Source organism: Microcebus murinus, chromosome 9, assembly GCF_040939455.1.
Source record: "Microcebus murinus isolate Inina chromosome 9, M.murinus_Inina_mat1.0, whole genome shotgun sequence".
Lineage (NCBI taxonomy): Eukaryota > Metazoa > Chordata > Mammalia > Primates > Cheirogaleidae > Microcebus > Microcebus murinus.
The window spans coordinates 91,076,290-91,100,517 of record NC_134112.1 but is presented as its reverse complement, the minus strand read 5'-3'; the positions used below and the strand labels follow the sequence as shown (position 1 = coordinate 91,100,517).

General features: G+C 46.6%; 1 protein-coding gene across 1 annotated transcript in view; it reads right to left on the bottom strand.

Annotated features, from left to right (window-relative positions):
* TMEM178B (transmembrane protein 178B) overlaps positions 1–24,228 on the bottom strand; it is a 365,013-nt gene that overhangs the window by 245,240 nt on the left and 95,545 nt on the right. The gene's annotated exons all lie outside the window — the stretch shown is intronic.

Here is a 24,228-nt window from a genome sequence, read left to right as displayed (position 1 = left end):
GGACAAAACTGTGATCCCTTAGCAGACTCAGCACCTGGTCCAGTAAGACCTTTATGATAAGTTGTTGTTAATCAAAACATGATTTGCTAGTCAAATTATCAAAATGTTCCTAGATGTTAGAGCAGAGATTCTCAAAATGTGGTCCCAAGACCAAGAACATCAACATCCCCTGGAAACTTGCTAGAAATGCAACTTCTCAGGCCCAACCTCAGATCTGAATCAAACTCGGAGGCAGAACCTGGCAATCAGAATTTGAATAAGCCCTCCGGGTGATTTGTTCATGCTCAAATTTGGGAACCGGTGCCTTAGAGAAGCTAACAGAACTGTCATTGTATTAATTCATAAATCCACCATGTTTGCAAATTCCAAAAGGAAGGCATAATCAGGAACTCTTGCCTTGTTACTCTGGGTCTCCTGCAGGCATTTCTATTGATGCTTGCTTATCTGGGGGATATTAAGACTCAATGTCAGGGCATTGTGAAGAATCAGGAAAGGGGTGATTTTTAAAGGTTAGGGGTTTTGAAATCTGGTTTTGCACCTGAATGGATTTTGATGGTAATCCATTTTGCACCCCACTGATTTTCAATTTATAACTGGTGGCACCTGATTGAATTGTTTGACCCCTGGCCCACTGTCAGCAGGGAACCTGGCAATTGGTGAAGTGCAATAATTTAGACAGCGTCTCATGAAACTGATGCCTCATTGTAAATCATATCTGGACAACTGCCCAGTTGCCAGTTATTGGCAGACGCTCCTCCAACAGGACAGACACTGTCCAAAGAGAGAAAGTTCTGGAAAGCGCTATGCACTCTTTTCCTGTATCTTCAGTTTTTCAACTCCTCTGCCTCTTTCCCTGTAGCCCACGAGCATCCAGAAGCCCCTCGCATGTCCCCAGCATCCCCCCAGAACACACCTCCTCCTCACGCCTGCATCCTGTCATCCTCCTTCCTGAACTTGCAAAACCTGTGGAAAAGGTATTCTACCAGACAGTCTCCACTTCCTGAACTTGAATTCACACTGCAAACCCCACACTCTAATTTCCATTAATAATTTCCATTAAGAGCATCACCTCCCATCCAGTCTACAGCATCGTAACTCCTGCAGCCATCCCCAAGCCGCCCCCTCCTGAATGGTGCCCCTCCGTCCTGACATCCAGCTGGTCACCAAACTCCGCCAGTTCTACTTCAGAAATGTCCCTTGAGTCGAGCCGCTCCTCTCTGTTCCCACTCCCTCTGCAGTAGTGGTCCTAACACAATGATCTATCTCAACAAACAGCTGCAATTATAGAGGACTTACTAGGTAGGAAAGACTCATTAAGTGCTTTGCAGGTGAGCGATTTCCAGCTGTACTCACGGCACGGCACACACAGAGAAGATGTTTATAAGGACCCTGTAGGAAATAGCTGAGGCTGCCCCAAGCCCTGTCCAGGTTCCCTGAGGGCTGAAAGAACCAGCATTTGGGTTCTGGAACCTGTTCATGGTTCCTATACTTGTCCTACCAGTAGGAAACTCTGTTACGGATATCGTGTCATTTCATCATTTAATCCACGCCACAGCCCAATTAAGCAAGCATTATTATCCTTGTCATCCCTATGTCACAAATGAGAAAATGGGGGCTTGAGAAAGTTAAATGATTCACCCAAGGAAGTAGCAATGCCAGCATTAGAACCCAGGACTGTATGACCAGAGAGCCCCCTACACCAGACCATAAAAGGAAATGTGACAGCATCGTACCCTGCACAAAGGCATCTGCTGGCCTCTTTACACACGGGAAAAACCCCATGCTCCTCAGGCATAACATCCCAGCCCCCGCCCCAGCTCCCGTGGGCCCCAACCTTCACACACCCGGGCTGCAGCCAGGCAACCTTCCGGCCTTCCCCTGAGCCACATGCCATATCAGCCCCTGACTTCGCACCTAGTCTCTTCCTGCATCTCTTCCCCTGATAAACACCTGCTCATCCTCAGAGGTGGCTCAAAGAGCAGCTCCTCAGCAAAGCCTCCCCCACATCTAGAACAGCACCCAGCAGTGGCCGTGCAACCACGCGGCTCCCTGTCTCTCCTCCCGCACCCCGGTGCTTCTGTTCTTCCCGCAGCAAACACCGCTGTGCTGTGATTTATCTGTTTACACGCCTCACTCCCCCACTAGATTATGAGTTTCTCAAGGGCAGGAATGTTGTCTTGTTCATTCGTCTTTATCTCCCCAGCCCCTAGCACAATGTAAGCACCAATAAAATGTGCTTGGAGGAAAGGAACGAATAGTATGTGGTGCCCTTCCCTTCGTAAGACCAGAGTGGGCAAAGAATCCCAATGCTTTTATTACACACAAGGAATTAAAATAATTGGGGCAAATTAAAATGTAATGAATTAAAGGCGGGGATTGCTGCAGAACTCTGAGTCTGCAGCAAACATCTCTTCCCTGTCTGGACAGTGAGGTAGAAGAAAACCACATATATCATGCCAATAGGTACTCTTCTAAAAAAGAAAACCACATATAATCACAGAACAGTATCTCACTGCATTTGGTAAATGTAATCCAAGAGACAACTAGGTCAATGGTTCCTGAAGAAAAAAAAGGAAGAAAAGAAAGGAGAAGATATAAAGGGTAGACAGTTCTAACAAGAATACCACCAGCAACTGCCTTGGATGTGTACAGTTGGGCAGGTTGTGCCCTGCACAAAGGCACCTGCCAGCGATACCTGAGTGCTGAAATCAAGCTGCTTGCCAAGCCTTGCACCTTGGTGAGGTGCAGTATCTGCCCCATCAGAGGGGCTACTTTTGTCTGATTTGCACAAAGATGCCATACGAGCTAGCAGAAGCCCTGCATGCAATAATTCCAAGATCAAACAAAACACTCCCAGACCCAGCCTTGGAGCACAAAACCAAATCCCACAGGGGATGGCCAGATCAGTGACTCACTCGTGTCCTAGAAAAGTACCTAATTTCTTAGCTAAGGTCAGATTCTCTCAGCCTCAACACAAATAAACTCAACAAGTTGCAACAGGTTCCAAGCAGGCTGGAGCCAGCTCCCTCAGCTTCCCCCACCTCCAGCCCACCGGCCAGGAAGGGAAGAGACCACATGAAACTTGGCAAGAGCAAGAAGCCAGGACAGGCCCTGCAGGTGGCTTGCCAGGGTGCCTGCCTGGAACAGCCTTGCCGGGGGCCCTCGCTATTTGCTTTGCCTCGGGGATCACAAGCATCCTTCCTTTGACAGCAATTAAATTTGAAAGATTCAAATATTGCCTAAGAAGAAAGGCAAAATATTTACCCATGTGTCTGCAGGTCCTGTCAGCGTGCTGAGCTTTTGTAAATACAGGCACCATCTGGGCACCAACTATGTATGCCCAGAGTGTGGGCTTCCTCACACAAACAGGTTTCCTGCCGCACGTGGTGCAGGGGGCTACCTGGATGGCAATGGAGAAGCCCTGGCCTCAGCTGGAAAGAAGGTCAAACCCATCTTCACCAGACTCCTGTGTTCCAGCCCAGAGTCTCAGCTTTCTCCCAGGAAGCCTCGCTTGGTGGGGCAGCCCAAGGGGAGGCTTCCTCCTGCAGCCCCCACGGGACCTTATAAACCCTCAGTCACGCTCTGCCTTCTGAGCTGGTGCCTCCTGCCTGTCAGGGTCCCAGCAAGCCAGGTAAGACACCCAAACAGGTAACTGAGGAGAGTTTCAAAAAATGACAATTTAATTCAATATCAAAAACCAAATAACCTGATTAAATAAGGGGTAACAGACATTTCTCCAAAGACTACATTCAAATGACCAACAGGTATATGAAAAGATGCTCAACGTCACTAATCATCAGGGAAATGCAAATCAAAACCACAAGAAGGTATCACCTCACACCTGTTAGGATTCCTATTATCAAAAAGAAAAGAAAAGATAGCAAGTATTGGCAAGGAAGTGGAGAAAGTGAAACCTTCACATGCTATTGGTAGGAATGTAAATTAATATAGCCACTAGGGAGCACAGTATGAAGGTTCCCTAAAAAATTAAAAACAGAACGACCATATGATCTAGCAATTCCACTTTTAGACATATATCCAAAGCAACTGAGGTCAGTATCTCTAAGAGATCCACACTCCTGTGTTCACTGCAGCATTATTCACAATAGCCAAGACACAGAAACAACCTAAATTTCCATTGGCAGATGAACGGATAAAGAAAATGTGGTATGTATATACAATAGAATATTATTCAACCTTGAAAAAGAAAGAAATCTTGCCATACTTGACAACCACAGATGAACCTAGAGGACATTATGCTAAGTGAAATAAACTAGTCACTAAAGAACAAATACTGCATGATTCCGCTTGTATGAGCGATCTAAAATAGTCAAACTCATAGAAGCAGAGAGTAGAATGGTAGTTTCCAGAGGCTGGCAGCAGGAGAAATGGGGAGTCATTGTTAAACAGGTATAAAGTTTCAACTGTACAAGATGAATAAGAGATCTGCTATACTACCTTGTGTCCTTAGTTTATGACACTATTATTATACATTCAAAAATCTGTAGATCTCATGTTAAATATTCTTAACATAACAACAACAAAAAGGGGGGGGGCAATTTCCAAAGCTGGGCACAGAGTATGAAGAGACCAGCAAAGGATGGTGTGGGGGACCTGGGGCTGGCAACACAAGGAGCTGGTATAACCCTGAGGCGTGCAGGGGCAGCTGGGGGCGGGGGGGGAGACTGTCACCAGAACATGAAGAAGGTGGCTGTTTGGAAAGAGGGCATCCAGCCTTTGGCAGAGGGTCACAGCCAACCTGTATGCAGTGAGGTGGCAGGGAAGAAACACCCAACTTCTCTCTGTTCCCACCTTCAATCTCCTGCCAGCTCCTCCCAATAGCAGATCCCAAACTTGAGTGGGAGGGCAGGTCAGCCTCTGGGAGTTTGAGCAGGTCCAGAAGGCAGAGCTCGGATGGGGGAGGGGGTGCTGGGGCGGGAGGGGGGCGCATATGCAGCAGCCGGCTCACTCCTCTCTTTCTAATCTTCTTCCTCTCACGTCTCCCCTCCCAAACACACCACTCCAGCTTTGCCTTAGTCCAATGCCGGCACATTCTTCCTTCCCAAACCTCCACCTCTCAAAGTCCAGAGTGGCAAAGGGAGACACAGGGAATGGGGAATGAGGAGAGACTATGTCATTCCTTTTTCTCCATCTCACATCCTTCAAGACCCAAGGCATAGCATGATCACTCCCATCAAGTGCTAAGTGAGGTCTCTGCATATAGTAAGTGTTCAATAAACATTATTTTCCATTGCTGCCCTAAAACCACTCTAAGGGGATAAGAACACAGGAAGTCAGAAATAATATTAGTACAATGTTTACACCATGCTATAAACACAGATCTATGTCTATAGAGTGTAAATTTTCACTCACAGTAGCCCTAGGAGGCTGGGAGAGCAAGAGATAGCACATATAAAGAAACTGAGACTAGGGGTGGGGTGTGCCAGGGATGGTACAGAGACCCAGGTGCACTGACACTGAATTCTGGAGTCCAGTCACACCTATGGCAATGCCAGCAGGCTGTTTTCCTGTCACAAGAGTTCCCCAAGTACTTGTCAAAGAAGGAGTGCATCACTCAAGGGTAATATATATTCAGAGGACCCTTCTCAGGCATGGTGATTTTAAGGCAGTGCTAGGATCCAACCTACCCCATCTAAAATTATCTTCCCTAAAAAAAGTCCTGTAGTACTTTAAATCTCCATTACAGAGCCATTCCTTTGGGTCAAATATTGCTCTTTTGACACCCATTGTTAAAACTGTTTTAAGTTAAGTCCGACGGAGCAGCCCTGAGTCACTAACACTGAAGTGTGGATGAGATCCCAAACCCCCTTGCTCCAGAAGGACCCCAAAGGAGAGCTACAGAGGACGCCTGGAGAAGTGCTTGAAGGATTCAAGGTGGCTCTCGAGGGAAGTGGAGGACGTGCTCCAAAGGCAAATCCTGAACTTCACAGCTGCACCTGCGCTGACCGAATCGCCAAGGAAGAATCAGAACGCGGGAATTGCTCCCAGTCCTCGCTTTAAAAGTGATGAGGTGGGCTGGGTAGGTGATAGTCAAATGTATTTCAGAAAAACAGGATTTTAAGAGTTTTTAACATACCTGTGACTCCCCCCAAAAAGGGACAGTGACAGCATGTAGACTTTCCTTTGATTCCAAATCTTTTTTTATTCAAAGAGCAGAAATTGCTCAGGACTGTGAGTTCATCACAATCAGAAACTGGCCTGGCACAGTGGCTCATGCCTGTAATTCCAGCACTTTGGGAGGTAAAGGCAGGAGGATCACTTCAGCCCAGGACTTCTAGACCAGCCTGGGCAACATAGTGAGATCCCATCTCTACAAAAAATAGAAATATTAGCTGGGTTTGGTGGCATGCACCTATAGTACCAGCTACTAGGGAGGATGAGGCAGGAAGATCCCTTGAGTTTAAGGTTACAGTGAGCTGTCATTGTCGCCACTGCACTCTAGCTTGGCGACAGAGTGAGATCCTTTCTCAAAAAAAAGAAAAAATACAGAAACCATGTCTCTTGCTTACATTCTACCCCCAGGGCCAGGCACAGCAATGGACACACAGCAAGCCCTCAGTATATTTTTGGATGAATGAAAAATAGGTAAGAGGGTTTGTTATTTGAGCAAATGATCTACCAGGTAAATTAAATAATGACTGCAAATGTTTGCTACTCTCTTTTCCAAAACCACATCGGGGATCCACCAGCAAAGCAGCCTGGGGTTGAATGCTCACCCACAAGCTGCGTTGCACGATGCCCTGAATGAGCCTGGAATCTCTGCAGACAGAACCAGCGCAGTCAGCCTCCGAGTCCGGCTGCGGCGGCAGCAGCGCATGCTCCTGCGCACGCAGACAGCACCCGCTGGGCGCACCCACCAGGTCTCTGCCGCTGCTGGTTTCACAAGACCACTGAGCCCACGCCAAGCAGCCTGTGGCAGTGCAGGAGAGCCAAGACCTCAAGAGCCACTGTCCACCAAGGGGGTAAGAGTCAGAGAGCACCCTCCCCACCCTGAGGGAAGACTCCTAGGAGATGCCTTCTGCACGGTGACTCGGAGTCCCCGGCTCCCGTCCTGTCTCACTCACCCACTCCTCCCTCCTGCCTGCCCCACAGCCCCTGCCTCAGGCTCGACTTCTGGGAGCCCCCAGACTGGGAACGACAACCTAGGGGAGAGTCATGCACGTGGTTTATACATGTGAAAACAGTGCGGTGGAACCAGTAAAAAGGAGTTGGTACAATTTAGTCCTGAGGTCACTCTGAAGGGTCACGTCGGCGCCTGTGAATGAGGCAAGTTTTCTTTTTTCCTTTCAGTTTCTCCATATTCTTTTCCTCTCTTGATATCCATGCATCCTACAGACACAGGGACAGACCACTGGTCTACTTCTGAGAGTCCATGTGCTTTCTTCATCCCAGAGTTCCTTTTTTAAACAAACAAACAAAAATGCTATTTGATGCCCACAGCAAGCCAGATGCCCACCTGCCACCACATGGCGTCCTCGCAACCCAACTATCGCAGTGCTGGCCCTGTGTGGCTGAACCGGGCGGATGCAGGCCCTCTCCAGAGCCACTGGGCCAGCAAGGAGAAAAGATGGGATGCAAGTTTGGGCCTCTCTAACCCCAGGTCTGGTGCTTTTCGGGTGAGTGCGGCAGTTTCAGACACCACAGCCATAAGGATTCACTGCTTGGCGGAGGGTTTACTGGGAACAGGGATTATTTTTGCAGCCACAGTGCCTTGCCCATGGAAGGAACTCAAGACACCCAGTGGCGAAGGAGGAGAGGAGGGAAGGGACATCGCCCACGTCTTGTGCGCTGCTCGTTTCCACGGTGCCGCGCAGGTTTAGTATGCCCTGGCCTCTGCCCGCCACAGCGTCAGCCCTTAGGGGCTGGCCTCTGTCTCGCCCGCTGCGCTGACAGTTCTTAGCCTTTCTGGCCCAAGGCCTGGCTAGTCCTCTTCATTTAATAAATGGAAGATTAAATCAAAAGTAGAGAGAGCACATGGAAAAAAAAAAAATAGAAAACCACCACCAACAAAAAAAAGATGAAACCAGTTAGAGCATTAAGCCTTGGACTTCATCTCCTCTTTAAAGAGCATTTTCCCAAAAAAGAAAAAAGTTAAAATTGTATCTTAGCAGGGAAAAGAAGCAAGGAGATTTTACTTTAGCAGATTAGGAAGGACATCTATCAGATTAGCATTATCACGTTGAATTCTTTAGAAGGCCACAAGCATGGGGGTGGAGGAACCCAAGAGTTTAGGGGGCTAAAGGTTTGGGATTAGAAGCAAACCCTTGGTGGTGATGAAAGCGCAGGAAGCAAACCAGGAATGTTCCAGGGCTCAAGGAGGGCAGACTGGGCTGGTGGTTCCCACACCCCCACGACCCCCGCAGGTCTTCCCCAAGTGGGCCGAGGAGTGAAGAGATGAAGGAGGCGACCTCCAGCAACCTCCACTGACCAGCAGTGTTGACAAGACCTCTCCCCACTGAAGAGGCAGCTCTTCACAAAAGCTTATTTCAAGAAACCTCCCCACCCCGCCTCCCCCGTGTCTTCTCTTTAGCGCCTTCTGCTCCTCCCAGATGTTCTGAGCTGAAGGATCTGCAGGGCTTATAGCTGCTGCAGGCCCGGCCAGAAAGAATGTTTTATTTTCTTCGTACGGAGGGAAAGTGTTATCTACGTTTGTATTTTTAATGCTTTCGAATGCATTCCATTTTGTATGCTTTGTTTTTTGTGCTGTGACATCAGCACAGCCTTTTAATGTTGTTTAGTATGCACTGCATAGACTGAATCCTAAATATTTAATTTCTTTCCGTTCCATGTTACATAAATGTTTATTCCGAGCAGTGCTCAGGGGACCTCCTGATTACACACACAGACCTTCATTTTCAAAAACTGTCAATCCCCCATCCACCCCATCACCACATTTCTGACCCCTCTACCCTGCCCCTAAATACCTTCTGCTAATAACTGTTAAAACACAATTACTTGTATATTAATAGTATATTTCCATCTATAGCAAAAGCTCTGAGATAGAGGAGCTTGTGTTTATCATCTTGGTACTCTTGATGGCCAAATGGTGCTTTGAGCAGTATTAATCATTTTAATAAATGGCTTTTGTTTAATGAATATGTTCTATGCATTAGGTACCATACAAAGAACTTTATTATTCATTTGCTTATTTCATCCTGAAAGTTAGGTACTGTTACTACCTCCCTTTCATGGATGAAGACAGAGAAGCTTGGAGGAGTATTCTCCCTCCAAACACATAGCTTTCAGGTAGCAGAAGTGGGATTCGAACCCACCCAACACATGCCTAAGCACACGGCACCACACATGTGAAAAGAAATTGGGGAAAATCAAGCTCTTCTGAAAGAAAGTGGGAGACCTTCCAAGGTTTTATATCGGAGACATAAAAAGCAAAACTTTTCCATTTGCAGGAATTTTCAGCATCTATAGGCTCTGCTGCTCTTATCAGAGGGAGACAAAATGTTTGCTTCCACAGCTCCCCAAACAGGCTGGCGAGAAGATAGCTCTGCAGTGACAGAGAGCAGTGGTGGGGGAGAGAGAGCTCAGTGTTTGCTAGCCCCACATCTGATATCTGAGTCTCAGCCACAGCCCTGTCCCCTGTTCCCTGTCCGAGGACAAGCCACTTACCAGCAGGGGCCTCTGGGCGAGTTACTCACCCTCTCTCTCAAAGCCTCTATTTCTTCATCTGCAAAATGCTGATAGTAACAGTACACACCTCCTAAGACTGATGAGGGAAAAATGAGATAGCCCATGAGAAAGCTGCTCCACGGTGAGCATTCAATAAACGCTCACATCATTTATTAGTTACGCCTCTGGAGATGCACGTCCCACCCCCATAAAAAGCCCATAAATATTTAAAAAGCAACTCTCACGCCCTCCCCCCGCCCCCAGCCCCCTTTGCTTCCAGCTGAACACTCCCAGGTCCCCCTCACTACAGGGTCACCAGGCTGGTCATCCTCACAGTTCAGTCTGTGGGTCAGAACCTCTCCCAGGGCCACACGAAGCACTGACCACAGTCACCCCTACACCCGCTCAGAATTGTGCAAACCCATCAGGCTCTCGGGTCTGGATGTCACAGTTCTAGCCAAGTGGCCTGGCTCCCTGTTAGCGCTGTGGGCAGCCTCGTCCCGGGGCTAGTCACCCCGAGGGGACAGCGCCAAAGTGGTTCCCTCCAACGAAGCTATTAAGCCAATTCTACCCCTGTCACGAGCTTGAGCAGCTGTATTTTCTCATTTTGGGGTGTTTTTTATAGTGTGGTTTGTTACCTCAGTGTAGTATCTTCTGTTTATTCCAGCCCCTGAAGAAATTTTTGGATCGTGATCCTGTCATTCTACAAATTAGCAATTAGTCCCACACGCTCCATCAGCAGGCCATCCCATCCTCGCCAAGCCGCTGCTAAAACCCTTCCACAGGGCGGAGTTGCCGGCAGAACTCTGCCCAAGCACATACACAAAATCTCCCTGGGACCAGACAGAAACCAGGCCATCACGAGAGAGCTCTTCGGGTGTGATCGCTCAGTCTGCTACGGATTCGGCTCCCGGATCTGCCTCCCCCAGCCCCCTTTCCCACGTTGCCCACCCGGATGTCATGGGACACCTTGCCCGCACTGTCCCCTCCCAGCAACCTGTCTAAGAACTGTATCCAAAAAGGGAATGAGGTCAGCTCGGCAGGGCTTGTTTGCTTTCTGGGCATCACCGCTCCCTTGCCGAGAGCTCACCTACCATCTGTTTAGCAAGCCCTTTGGACGGTTTTCCCACGCTGCTTCTGAGTATACGCACAGGATCCCCTGGTAGCGCTCTCTTCTGCTGGAAATCTGGACACCGGTCCCTAGCCTCCGGGCTGGTGGCACTTTGGATGCCACAGCTCCCTCTGATCATCCTGTCTCCCTTTGTACACGGGACGGCCCCGCTGTAAAAACCACCTGGCCTGCTCCTCTCTGTCCTTCCACATCACCTGGTGGCCAGCACCCCACTGAAGACATACAAACGTGGCCTCACTACTGGGCAAGCACCATGCACCTCTCCCATCACAAGTGACGTGCTCCCCCAAGCTACCCCACAGGGCACAGCTTCCGTTCCTCCGGCGTCCCATCCCGTTTGCTAACCAGGTCCCTTTCATTACTTTATCAAGAGACTCTTTTCCTTGACTAAAGCATCTCACAATCCGCTGTGCTAAAAGCACACCTCAGCTTTTGTAGCAGCTACTGTCTTTTTACCCTGATCTCTTCATTGCTGGATTCTGAATGTCTTTGCCCCTTTTGCGAGTGTTTTTGCATGTGTTAAACAGGACTTTTTTTTATGTCCCCGCACAGTCGCTTCCTCACAAAAGGAAACAAAGAATGAGCTGTCCTTGTGCTGGCCCCTCGAGGCCCATGCTGCCTGCTAGCTTTGGCTGCTTTTTTCCCACTTTGCTCATGTATTTTCCAGTCTGAAACAGACGGCTTGGGAAAGAATGAGAAGGTGAGGTATGGCTTTAAATTACCGCCCGGGGTGTAGTAAATAATCTGTTCCCTTATTGCGGACACATCCCTAATGACCTTTGGGAGAGTTCGCAGGGCACAGACACCCAGCGCCCCCAGCCTCAGCGGACGGAAGGATCATCCATCTCCAGGCTCTGACAGACAAACGAGGTGAGAAGGAGACCAGATCTGGTTCTTCACTGGAAAACAATGAGCTCATGCTTTCTCTCCGGGGACCCAGGAAGTGGAGACAGATCTGGAGATGGGAGACAGTGATGGAGGCAAACAGCGGCAATGAAGGATGGGCCGGAAAGAGGAAGGAGGCCAGTCCGGCACTTTTTTAATGTCGCTTTTGATAAGAATCCCCAGCTCTCAGGCCAGAGGGAAACATCCATTTTCTTTAAATTAAGGATTCAGCATGAGGCAGTTGTCCTAAAGGGGAGGGATGGCAAGAAGATAAACAGAGTCGGAAATTCGTCATCCCTGCTTCTTCAGAGAAAAGTAAAATGATCGCTCATGAGTCATCAGAATTGCAGACGCCAGGACAGAGATGGCCCTGCTACCGTCGCCACTGGGTATGGGGGTCAGGATCCCCCCACAGACGCCTGGCAGCTTTCTCAGAGGTGGGGCTGCCTCCCTCCAGTGTGAATCTTGTGAAAGCCAAGACCAGGCATCTCCTGGTCTGAGATGCCTGAGACCAGGAGACTGAGCCAGACAAAAATAAGAAAATCCAGACAGCTGCCCAGATGTTTCCAAATCCTTGAAGGAATGTTTATTTTCAGCTAGGGGGAAAAAATCCAGATTACTGTTTTCCACTCTTTATTTGAAAAAGGAGTTACGTAATACTAATTTTCCTTTTTACCAGTTAATTCAGAGAGAGAGAGAGAGAGTGTGTGTGTGTGTGTGTGTGTGTGTGTGTGTGTGTGTGTGTCTGTCTGTCTGTCTGTGTTTGGAGCAGGATTGGAAAAACCTGAGTCATATACAAGAAATGAAACCGAGGTGATTGATTGTCTATTTTACTCTCCAACCTGTTGTATGTCTTAGCTAAAACTTGATGCAAACTAAAGATCACAGAAAGAAAGTACAAGGCTCAAGCAGGTGAATTATGTCTTTCTTTATATCTCTACCCACAAAATGGACTACTTCCATGTCTGAGTTAAATGGCTTGGCTAGATTATCAATGTTAATTAAACTGTTAACTTATCCTGACTCCCTAATTGCAATGAAATCCAAAAACAGAACCGAAATTAGGAATAGTGATTTATGCATTCATTCCCTGCTGTGTCCAGCAGCATTATTCAGGATGAAGATGTGAATGCTGGAGCCAGCTTGCTTTGAGACTCTCTGGGTGTATGATTTTGGCCACATTAATGAAGCCCTGTGTGCTTAACAGTCTTTACTTTAGAAGGGTGTGATTTGAGTATCTACCCCCTTAGGGATATTGTGAGAATTCAATAAATTAATATAGGTAAAGCACTTAGCACCTGGCACATCATAAGAAATCCATAATTATCATTGCTATTATTGTACTATATCACCATATAGGACACAGATTTATTATATATGTCAGACACAAGGAACATTCTCTATGACATACAGCAAGTACATACATATCTGGCACGGTTTAACAAAAGAAAAGGATGTCCTAAGAGACAGCTTCCTATTATCCTGTCTTCTTGCCTCATTTCTTGATCCTTGGTTTATTTCTCAGCCATGTTGCTGGCATCTTCCCCATCCCCAATCCCAGCCCAAGGCATCTCCCTTTATGCTCCAACTCTTGCTATGTTCTACCACCCTGCTCCTGGCTCAAGGACTGAGTCTACTGTCCTCCGATTTCCAGCCCCCTCGAACACACTAGCTTACACCAGCGAGCTACTCAAGCATGTCTCCCCAACCCATGCACAAGGCCTTCCCAGACACGAACGCAGAATCAAAGCTGCAAGTGCACAGTACCAAATATAATTTGATGTTCGATGCACCCAAGAAAGCAATACCTCACCTTTGACCACTGAAGATGATACATGGTAGTGTCCCCAAGTATCCCCAACCCCCAACCCCTAACTCTAATCTGATGAGTCCATGCCAAGACAGAATCTCTCATTTTTTAACTTTTGAGAAATGCTCCTCCTCATTCCACCTCCCAACAAAATAACAAAACCTAACAGAGCTGGATAATATCAAGGTTTGGTAAAGACAGAGGAAAAAGAAACTTTCAGACACTGTTATTTGGATCATACATTGGTCCAAACACTTGACAAAATTAAGTAGAAATGCATATGCCCTGTGTCCCAAAAGTATAACCCCAAACTCCTACATGTGTTCCCAAGGAGACACATAAAAGGATAGCATTACTTACAAAAAAGAGTGAAAACCCAAACGTCCATTGATTAGGAAGTAGAAAAATAAAACATGGTTATATTCACACGATACAATATTATACAAGAGTTAAATGAACTACAACTATACATATTAATATATATATAGACCTCAAAATACAATGCTAAATGAAAACAGAACTCAAGATTCATAGTACTGTTTCATGCCATGTATATAAATGTTCAAAGCACAAAAAGCAATTCTATAGCTTAAAGAGACATCATGATGTAATAAAATTGTATAAGCATGAACACGAAAGATATCCACCAAGTTCATGAGAACATTCGCCTCCAGGAGAAATGGGAGCTGGCACACAAGGAAAGCTTCAATTTCATCTTCAGACACTGAGAAACATCAGCATTTGTTAATTCTAGGTAACAAGTGCGATGGCATTTGTTAAAGTATTCTTTGCTGTAACAACCAATTTCTGTATTTCATTTTTTTCTCCCACAAAATATAGTCCCTTGCGACCCAATGAGAAAGAAGCCAATCACTTCTCGATAAGAATCCACTCACTCCCTTGATATAAATCAAAGCCACATTCTCTAAGTTTTAATGTCTGAAGAATCTCCAGATGAGGAAAAGGGTCGCCCTCTGGCCCTGACTCACGTCCCCCTGGTCCCCCTAGTCTTCGCCTAGAGAGCCCGCACTGAGGAGCACAGGTGCGGGCCCTGCATGAGGCGGATGCCCACAGGCCAGCTGAGATAGGAAAGAGGGAGGACACAGGATGGGGTGGATGCCACTCGGTGCCAGGGGAGATGAGGGAGAAGGCCACAGACTGCTGAGGAAGTCAGGGCAGCCTGTTGGAGGAGGGCTTGATGGAATGCAAAAATCGGGGGGGGGGGGCAGCCTGGGGCCAGCCCACAAGGCCCCGGAGTGTAAGGAGTTAGAGCCTTACTGCACAGGAACCTGACTCTCATGCTGGCGGTGGGACAATTAAGAGAAAGGCCCGGGCAGGCTGCTGTGGCTGTCCAGGCACCAGAGTGGGGCCTGAGGATGGCTGGAGACATGGGCAGGACAGGCACCTAGGAGCCCTTCTGGTCTACACTCCCTTTCCTGATCCCCTAGAAGTCGGCCCTCTGCTCGCAGGGCGGGCCGGCCTCAGTCTCCCTGCACCACCGCTCTGCGGCCCCAGCAGCCACTCCAGCTGCCTGAGCGGAGGCAAAGCTGGCGAGTGGGTACCTCTGGGACCTGGCCACCGGGATGGAGCAAGTGGAGCGGAGCACACCATCCCCACGGCCTGGCCTGCCCCTTGAGAGGTTGCCCAGACCCTCCCTAAGGGCGCTGTTCTTAGGTTTTGCACTGGGGCTTCTCCGCAGAAGCAGAGAGAGAGAAGGCAGACCCCTGTCTCCTATCTAGCTTGCATGGCCTCAGGGAGCCACTCCACTCAGTGCAACCGATGGAGCTGGTGCCGCAGCCAGCCAGGTAGCCTTCGCAAGGGTACTCGGGATCCAGAAAGCACAGCCAAGAGCAGGAGTGGTTCTCCAAGGGGCTGCACACGGACAGGGATGCGGGGCACCTCCTTTCGGAGAGGCGGGCGCAGGGGTGGGGCTTGGCTGCAGGGCGGGCAGAGCAGCAGGAGGGGAGAGACCCTGTTAGGAGTGGAACCGCTGGCTGGAAGGCTTGGGCAGCTACCGTTGGAGAAATTTCCATTTCCTGTATTTGTCCCTGCTTCCAGAAGGCAGGCTACATGAAGACTTTTAAATAAAAGTAAATATCAAATAGTACGATGCCAACCTCAGGAGTTGGTACTCCAAAATGCACTTTGTAGAGAGACGTTTTCGGAATAGAGTGGCAGATATAAAGCCACCAAAGCCAGAGGAGTCTAACTACTGAGACAGACCGACTTAAACACCTGAAATGAAGACTGCCACAAGGAGAATCCCCGTGCTTTCCTGTCCCAAATTGCAGTTAGTTCCTGGGCTACCTGTCTCCATGCTTCCTTCTGCTGGACCAGCCACAAACACACACACACACACACACACACACACACACACACACATATCTCTCCCTTCCCCAGGTGGCCTCTCCCCTGTCTCCCCCTCCACATCCTAACCTCCACCGTCTCAGCCAAGCTAGGTCTCTCCCTGCAGACCTGGAATCCCCTGCCTGCCCCCCCAGCTCAACTCCAAACATGGAAATTTACTATATAGTAAAAGTGGTATCTCAAATCAGTAAGGAAAAAAATGGTTTATTCCATAAATGGTATTCAGAAAACTGAGTAGTCCCCTGGGGAAAATAAAATAAAAGGTACACTTTGCACCTTAAACCAGGATAATTTCCAAATAAATCAAATATTTGTTTGAAAAAAAAGCTAAGTCACAAACTATTGGAAGAAACGATGAGAAAACTTTTTTGTAGCCCTAGGGAAAAAAAGCCTTTATATCTATGACCCCAAATCCATAAAAGAAAATATCCAGATAAATTTGACTATATAAAAATGCAAAATTCCAGATAGCAAAACCCATCATAAGCAAATTCAAAAGACAAACTGAGGGAAATATTTGCAACTCACATCACAAAGGACTACTTTGCCTCAAACATAAAAAAGCACCTACAAATTGATAAGAAAAAAACCAACCCAACTAATTTTAAAAAATGATCAAAAGCTATGAACAGAGAGTTCAAGGAAATAGAAATATCTCTTGCATGAATGAAAAGGTGTTCAATAGCACTCAAAATAAGAAAATTACATATTAAATCCACACTGAGATGCCATTTTCAATTATCATTCTGGCCAAGGCTGGGAAGGTTGATGGCACACTAGCTAGTAAGTTGCAGAGAAACAGACACTGTCACAGGTTACAGTAGGAGTGTAAATTTTATACATTTGTTCAACCTTTGTGGAAGGCAATTCATCAATATCTCTCAAAATTAAAAAGGCTCAATTTGACCCAGAAATTCCACTTTTAGTAATTTATCCAAGAGATGTAGTCTCACAGGTGTGAAATGACAGATGGACAAGGTTATTCATTGCCACTTTGCTTACAACAGCAACCTAAATCTCCATTAATAGGAGACTGAATAAATAAATTATGGTCTATGCATGCAATGGAAAGCAATACAGCCATTTTTTAAAAAGACAAAACTCTTTATAAACTGATATGGAAAGCCTTACAAGATAAATTAAATAAAAATAAGCAAGGTGCAGAACAGCGTGTAATACATACAATGTCTTCACTTAGCATCCTCAATAGGTTCTTGGAAACTGACTTTAAGTGAACAACAAATAAAGAATGCATTTTTTTTCTCATCAACAGTGTAATGAACCAATGTTATTCAAGAACCTGATATATGTTGCTTTGCTTAAAGTCCCAGTTTCCAAAAACCTATCAACAACGTTAAGTGATGGCTTACTATACTACATTTCTGTAAAAAGAAGGAAAGAGATAATAGAGTTAGATATAAATATAGATATATAGGCATTTACTTGCATACACACAAAATATCTCTGGATGGAAACACAAAAGAACTAGTACAATTGGTTGTCTGTAGAAGGAGACTTGGGAGGTTGGGAAATAGAAAGGGAAAGAAGCATTCCTTAGACAGATGGTCCTCGACTCAAGATGGTTTGACTTAAAGATTCTTCAACTCTACAATGGTACAAAAACAATACTCATTCAGCAGAAACCATACTTCAAGTACCCATACAACCATTCTGTTTTTCACTTTCAGTACAGTTCTCAACAAATTACACGGGATATCCAACACTTTATTATGAAATAGGCTTGTGTTAGATGGCTTTGCGCAGCTGGAGGCTAACGTAAGTGTTCTGACCATGTTTAAGGTAGGCTAGGCTAAGCTATAATGTTTGGTAGGTTAGATGTGTTAAATGCATTTTCATCTTATGATAATTTTTATCAGGACATAACCTCATCATAAGTCAAGGACCATCTGTTTACCCTTTTACACTTTTAAAATGTTGAACCATGTAAATATATTGCCCATATTTTAAAAGTTGATTATAATGCTAAAAATAAAACAAGGTAAAATTAAAATTTCTTAAAAAAGAAAATCTGGGTCTGTCCTAGCTCTGCCCGAGATGATTTAGGGCAGCCACTTCCTCTCTCTGAACCTCAGACTGTGCACCCTGCCCTTCAGGGTTTCATACTCACAGCTGCACAGGGCTCAGCAGCTTTGGAGGCTGTTGGTGGAAAAGCTTTCAGTTCCCGGCACTCAGTGTCCCCCTCTCCCCACAACTTGGGCCACCTCTCTAAACCCAAAAGCAGGGCTGATCTTCCCTAGAGAGACTTTGGAATGGCTGATGCAGTCAGGGCACAGGCTCAGGGTAAGGTGGGGGCTAGCCCTGTCATTCCCACCACTAACTCCACCCTGACCTTGTGCACTAGTCCTGCTTAACGGGCCTCTGCTTTATTCTCCTATGACTAGGGCCTGACTGTCATGGCCACTTAAGTTACCACCTTCTCTAAATTGAGAACTCCACCTTCCAGATTCCCGGCCTCAAATGAACTTTAGAGGCTCAGCCACTGGCTTCCAGCCCTCCCAGGCATTGTCCCAACAGTATCCAGGCTACCCCTAAGTGCCTATTGCCTGCCTGCCAGGATGGCCCTGCTGGCTGGGCTTGGCCCATTTGTTCCTGGCTCCAGTGTGCCCTGGAAGTGTTTCCTCCATTCCTCACATTAGTGGCTGCCCCTCAGCCACTGCTTGGGAAAGTTCTGCTTTCACTCATGTGCCTAGCATGGCCAACACTTCAGAGCTTTGCTCTTGGAAACAGCTCTTCAAGTCTTGCCCTCTGGCTATGTTCTAGTACACTGCGGTGAGGGATTCTCTCTTGTCATTTGATGTTCATTCTAGGTTACATTAAAACCATTCAGGAAGCCTCTTGTGATGTCCTCAATAAGCTCAGGTACCACAGCTGTCTGAAAGATGAAACACACCTTCAGTGTAGACCTTCAGAGCTATGCTGGCTCTACCACTCTGTCTTCCCAAAGGACACTGTGACCTGTTGGTTTGGGCTTCTGATTCCTTGTCAACTACACAACATCAGGCTGTGCAGCCCTGGACCTTCCTCAGGCAGCACGAGTCAGGGACACCTTCCAGCTCAGTATTACCAACAAAGAATGTTGGCAGCTTGCAGGGTTCCTCGGGTTTGGGCAAGTATGTGACCTTGATTCAGCCGAGGCTTATCTTCAATCCACAGCGCATCCCAGACTTCGCAAAGCAGCCTGTAATTTTTGTGTGTCCTCTTGTGTGCATACTTCAAGGTCACAATCACCAGCACAGAGCAATCAGTTCTCAAATGACTGTCTTAATGGATGCTGTTTGCAGCTTATCCTAACTAGAATGTAAGCTTATTTCTGTTTTATCTCCTCATAACACCTAGGGAAGCACGATGCTCTGCATACAGATGTATGATGTACAGGAAATAGGTTCGGGACTGGAAGTCAGAAAGCCTGGTCCTGAGTCTCCCACTTGCTTGTTGTGTAACACTGGGAAAGTGTCTCAATTTCTCTCTGACTCAGTTTCCTCATAGGTAAAACAAGACCAGTAATACAGGTTGAGTATCCCTTATTCGAAGGGACCAAAAGTATTTTGGATTTTGAATTTTTTCAGATTTTGGAAAATTTGCATTATACTTACTGGTTGAGCGTCTCTAATTCAAAAATCCAAAACCTGAAACACTGTGATGAGGCATTTCCTTTGAGCTCATATTGGTGCCCCAAAAGTTTTGGATTTTGGAGCACTTCAGATTTTGGATTGTCGGATTGGGGATGTTCAACCTGTACCTGCTTCACAGGGTCACTGTGAAGATCCAGTGGGTTCAGGTGTAAAAAGGTGAGGGTTTAGCCATTACACACAACACAGGAGCTGTATGGATTAATGCACTGAAAATCATTTTATAAGCATCATCTCAAAGAAGCTTCTCTGGGAGACATGAGCTCTGTGCCATCCACGTGGACTTGCAATGCTCTGCTGTGCCAGATACCAGGTGACTCCTTAGAGACACAGCGGGGACAAGAGCCCTGATGTAAGGGCAGCGGCATTGCTGGCAGCCTCCAGTGAGGCTATTCTCTGTCCCCGGGGATCAAGAGAACCACCTTTGCAACAGTTCCCACAGCTCCATCTCCCGGAAACCAGAGAACCATGCCATAGGCCAGCAAAAGATGTTGAACTAGGTTGATCAAATCCCCCCTCGAGTGAAAGTGATGGCAGAAGCACTGAAAGATTGCAGCTGATGTGGAAAGGTGGCCATAAGATTAATCTGGTGCCAAGGAAAACAAACAAAACCAACAAAATAAACAAAATGCAGGTTAAGGTGGGAGGCAGACAGGCAGGGAAGAAAGAATGGATGAGGAAGGAAAAGCAGAGGTCTTGGGAGGAAAGACAGGATTGATCTGCCCCAGTTTATACCCTGTCTGGTGTGCCCTACATTCAACTCTCTTTACTTGATGTCATCTTTGTGGGTTCCCTGACATCAAGCCATACAGACTATAAAACTCCTGGTACCCTGAAAATGCATCCAATTTCCAAAACGCTGCTCTCTCTCTGGGCCAGGGCTGTTGGCACCACCCTCTTGGCTCTTGGCACCCACTCAGAGCCCCTAGGATCAGCTCTGGTTTCTTACCCCATGACCTTAACTCTTTGACCATGAACTGAACCTGTCGCCCTGATTCATCGATAATGGCTTTCTCATCACCCCAGAAACGCATACCCCTCCCCCCCCCAGTAAACCTTGCTCTTCTTTTTTATAGTATCAAGTCACTATGGGCAGGGAAGAAGACAAGTTATTAAGGATCTAAAAGGTTTCAAGAAATTGAAGTTTCAAAAGGAAAGAATTCTCAGAAGAAGCTGATCTGATCAAGGACCAAAATCCACATTAATATCATAATTAAGATCATCTGTGGAGCCGTGCTCTGTGCAGGTCTCTGAATGAGGCATTAAATATCAGCTCCCCAGAAAAGCACTGAACGTAACATCTTAACAGCCTAAGCCGTGACTGCCTGGGGCTTTAGACATGTCTGGCCACGTCTGGAGGGTCAGTAGGGCAGCTGGAGCTTGGAGCAGAAGTGCTGATTGGAATTCAGAATATCTGCAGTCTAGTCCCAGGATTACCTGTCTCTTCTCCTCTCTGGGCCTTCTAGAAGTTTATTTGGACCAATGAGACTGCCAGGAAAATATACATCCTGAGATAAGGTTCACTGTGTACAAGCTCAGTCCAAGGACAACAAATCAGAGTGAGGGGAGAGTTGTCCAAATGCAGTGGGATGTGTTGCCTTGGAGTCCCCAAGCTCCTCGCTCCAGGGACTTGTGTCAGAGCCCTAGGGAAGAGAGGTTTAACAAAATAAACAAAAGAGCCAACCGCCAAAAGTCCCACTAAGACATTGCCACATGCCCAAGGCAGCACAGGTTGGTGAGGCACATAATAGAGCCAGTGATTCTTGCTTCTCTAATGAGTCAAGCACCAACGACCAAGAATCAGGGAGCTGGGAGGCCAGGGTGCAGCATCGATTGGACCAGCCTGAAATGTATCTGAAACAGACTAGGAGAGACAGGCTCCCACCCCTCAGGTGCGGGAGCAGCAGGAGGCCCTCGCAGCAGGGGCAAAAGAGGCCATAGGGCCTGCAGATCTATCACTCACGTCAATCAGGTAAAATTTAGTGAACAAATAGTTACTGAGCAACTGTGCAAAATACCATTCATGATGACAGTGGAGAAAGGGCTTCCAAAATCTCACTATATGGTCTATGTCCCAACATTTTTCTCAAGCTCTAAAAGCTTTTGCTGTTCTCCTCGGTAGTGGCTAATAGTCTGTGCGGGTCTGCAGCAGACCCTGGGAAAAAAGGCACCACCCAAGAAAATCACAAAGAATGTTTCTCCTTTGGTAAAAACTCTCCGAGTGAAGGGAAGAGTTTCCAAGAAGCATCGGTGTGCAGAGCCCAGCGCGACGCTGACCTCTGAGAGGTCTGTTTCCATGGCGCCTGAAGGTGATGGACGAACGCTCCTTTGCTGAGGCCAAACCTGCCTGCCTCACACACCAGGGAGGCTGGCTCCCTGGGGCTCACTCTACCACAGACCAGCACGTGGACAAACCCACGGCCTTCAGCACAGGACCTGCCACTTCCAGAAAACACTCTTGTTTCTCAAACATCGTAATCTTCTGTATGTTCATAATTACCCACCATTCCTGGAGTTAGGTATCAGGCAAAGCACACGGTGCTGGGATGAGAAAATTAAGAAACAGTCTCTCTCCTCAGTAGTTTACAATGTAGTTTGTTTGGGGGGAGCAGAAAGGAAGAAGTTGAGGAGGAGGAAGGAAAATAAAGTCTAAGGAAATATTGCTTTAATAAACATAAAGAACTATTTGGTGACTAACATATCAATGGTTAGGATATTAAGTAGGTGTCTCTAAATTGTTTGAAATCAGAAAGTGATGCTTATTTACATTTCTAATAGGCTCAACTTTTTCCTAAATGACACAAAGAATTCTAATCCCAGCCCTATCTGAAGAATGAAAAGGTCTGACTTAACAGAGCACTAATTTTTACCATTTACCGTTAATGCCATGTACATTTTCAACAATTAAGGACAAATCAAAGGGCCTGGAATTTGAGAGCGAACATTCTGATGACAGGGTGGGCTGTGAAGGCCACCAAAGGTCACAAGCTGCTGTGTTAATTTAACCGCAGGCTGCTGAGAGATTTCAGGTCTGGGAAGGGATCACCAAGGACACAATTTTTATGCTGAGGTCCTCTGACTTACAAGGTGTCAGGATTTATAGTCAACATTATTTCTATAATCAGGAATTTTAGCCAGTTAGGGTACTACATAACTTCATTCATTCAAGCACATGTAATTCTCCAGTAAAAAGCTGAGATTAGGTGACAAAATTCAGGACTTTGATATCCTTTAGGCCTATGGTTTCACCAATTTATTTCAGTGCCTGATGAACACCATTTCAACAGGTTGACTGTTCCATGCCAATGTCTGCATCAACTCTTCCATTTGTTTCCCTTAATAACTCTTTCCAGCCATCTGACCCCTTCTCTTCTCTTATTTAAGTGATTCCAGATGGACCATGCCCTAGAATTGGATCTACACCCAGTAGGAAAAGTCTAGAAAACTTTCTGGCTGCACACAACATGTCCTTAGTTACACAGGTCTTCTCAATAGTGGGGACCTGAGGCTGCTGCCCAGCAAGGCTGTGTGAATCTCCTCCTATGCCCAGGACACTTAGCTGGTTCCCACCCCTGACTTCCCAAGCCTCCAAAATTCCTACTTCCTAAGTCTTTTTCTGAGTCATAATTCTTATAAGCCCAGTTTCAAGGTGTGAGGACTTCAGAAGTAAGCTAATAGGGAAGTGTGTGCATGAGGAATGAGGAGGCTTGAATAAAAAGAATAACCAAGTGGAGATCTGGCCTGGATGAGAATGACCAACAGTCCAAATAGCAATGCCTCTAGTGCAAACTGGATTAGTTAGTTAAGAGGCAAAGGATCCAAGCTGGTAGGTAGACTCCAGCAACAAGACTCTCTGGGTCGAAGTAAGCCTCCTAGCTGGGCAGCTGGTAGCACCATGATTCTAGCAAAAGAGATGGTGAATCCTGGTTAGGATCAACACCCAGGGAGGAAGACTTGTCAAGAGTTTTCAGGAAATGAGGGATACAGTTTAGAATGATTGAAGTCAAAGACCGGGGATAGAAGAGGAATACATGTGGCTGTGGCTCTCCTGGTCTCAGCTTGTGGCTGTGAACTTGACCTTACAGTCACCCTAGTCTTGGCATTGACAGTTAAGGCTAACTGCAGGTTTGAAGTGACAAATGAAGTACATTCATTTGCAAAGAAAAGCAATGTTAATGCGTGGCACCTTCTAGAACTAGAACACAGGATACAAACCTCCAATCCACTCATCTCACAAATGTTCCCCTCTGGAAAGCCAGTCTACACTGAGCCTTTCCAGAATCAGCTAGTCTACACTAATCCTTTCCAGAGTCAGCCCATCTTACACTGAGCCCCTCCTTAGCCAGCCTACATCAACCTTCCCTAGTCAGCCAGTCTACACTGGTCACACCTGAATTATAGATTGCCACTATATTACTTTATCATGAGTGTCAACAAACGTGTATCAAGAACGCACTATGTGTTAAGGCCTCAAAGAGCTTACAGTCTAATTATACATTTGAAGATGTATTTATGAGCACATCATCGTGATGACACATACTTGCATTTGTTTCTAGTCTCTGGATATTTTATGTATCTAATTTTGTCTCTAATACTGAAATGCTAATTCCCTTGAGAAAGAACCATACCTTCTAATTGCTTTTACATTCTCACCATCCTACCCTATTGCACTTTGCTATCATACTTGGCACATGAGGGATGGATGCATGGATGGATGGATGGATAGATGGATGGGTGGG